We start from the raw sequence: 1,581 nt of genomic DNA, 5'->3' as shown, positions 1-1,581 counted from the left end.
GGAGTACAACTATTCATTTTTCTGGATGTACACAATGAAGTCACACCATTCATGTAATCATATATGTACATAGGGTAATGATGTTTGTCTCATTCAAACATCTTTCCTTTCCACTGCCCCTCCTCTCCCCTCATTTCCCCCTACACAATCCAAAGTGCCTCCATTCTTCCCTTGTCCTCCCATATAATGCATCAGCAGTCACATATCAGAGTAAAAAATTGACCTGTGCTTTGTGGGATTGGCTCATTTCACTTAGCAAGATATTCTTCAACTCCTTCCAATTACCTATAAATGCCATAATCTTATTATTCTTTATGGCTGAGTAATATTCCATTGTGTATATATACCACAGTTTCTTTATCAATTCATCTTGGTTGGTTCCATAACTTAGCTATTGAATTTGAGCTACCATAAACACTGATGTGGCTGTATCAATGTAGTATGCTGATTTTAAGTCCTATTGGTATAGGAGAAGTGGGATAGGAGGGTAAAATTGTGCCTTCATTCCAAGATTTCTGAGGAACCTCCATACTGCTTCCCAGAGTGGTTGCACCAATTTGCAATTCCACCAGAAATATATGAGTGTACCTCCTCACCAACACTTATTGTTGCTTGTATTCTTGATAACAGCCATTCTAATTGAAGGGAAATAAAATTTTAGGGTAGTTTTTATTTGCATTTCTCTAATTACTGGGGAAGTTGAACATTTTTTTCATGTTCATTGATCACTTGTATATCTTCTTCTGGGAAGTTTGTGCTCAGTTCCTAACCCATTTATTGATTGGGTTATTTTTAATTTTGGTGTTAAGATTTTTGAGTTCTTTATGAATCCTGCAGATTAGTGTTCTAGCTGAAGTATGTGTGGTGAAGATTTTCTCTGTGTAGGCTCTCTCTTCACACTTTTGTTTCCTATGCTGAGAAAAATATTTTTAGTTTGAATCCATCACAATTATTGATTCTTGTTTTTCTTTGTTGCAATTTGGGAGCATTGTTAAGGAATACTGGTTGTAAGTTAGCATCATTTGTTGAAGAGTATACATTTTCTCCAATGTATGTTTTTGGTGCTTTTGTGTAGTAGGAGATAACTGTATTTATGTGGATTTGGCTCTGTTTTCTCTATTTATACCATTGGTCTACCTGCCTATTTTGGTGCCCAATCCATGCAAGTTTTATTACTCTTGGCATTTTAATTGAAATCACATCGAATCTGTATAGCATTTTTGGTACTATGGCCATTTTGACAAAATAAATTCTGCCTGTCCAAGAACATGGTAGATCTTACCACCTTCAATGGAGTGCTTTAATCTTTTTCTTTAGTGTTCTATAGTTCTCATTGTAGAGATCTCTCATCTCTTTTGTTAGATTGATTCCCATGTATATTTTTTTGAGTCTATTTTGAATGGGGTAGTTTTTCTAATTTCTTTCTGAAGATTCATCACTTATGAATAGAAATGAAAAAGATTTTTATTCATTGATTTTATATCCTGCTAGTTTTCTGAATTCATTTATAATTTCTACAAGTTTTCTGAGGGATTTTTGGATCCTCCAGATACAGAACTATGTCATTGGCAAATGGTAATA

The sequence above is a fragment of the Sciurus carolinensis genome, chromosome 19 (assembly GCF_902686445.1).
Source record: "Sciurus carolinensis chromosome 19, mSciCar1.2, whole genome shotgun sequence".
Taxonomy (NCBI): Eukaryota; Metazoa; Chordata; class Mammalia; order Rodentia; family Sciuridae; genus Sciurus; species Sciurus carolinensis.
This window is presented reverse-complemented; position numbering follows the sequence as displayed.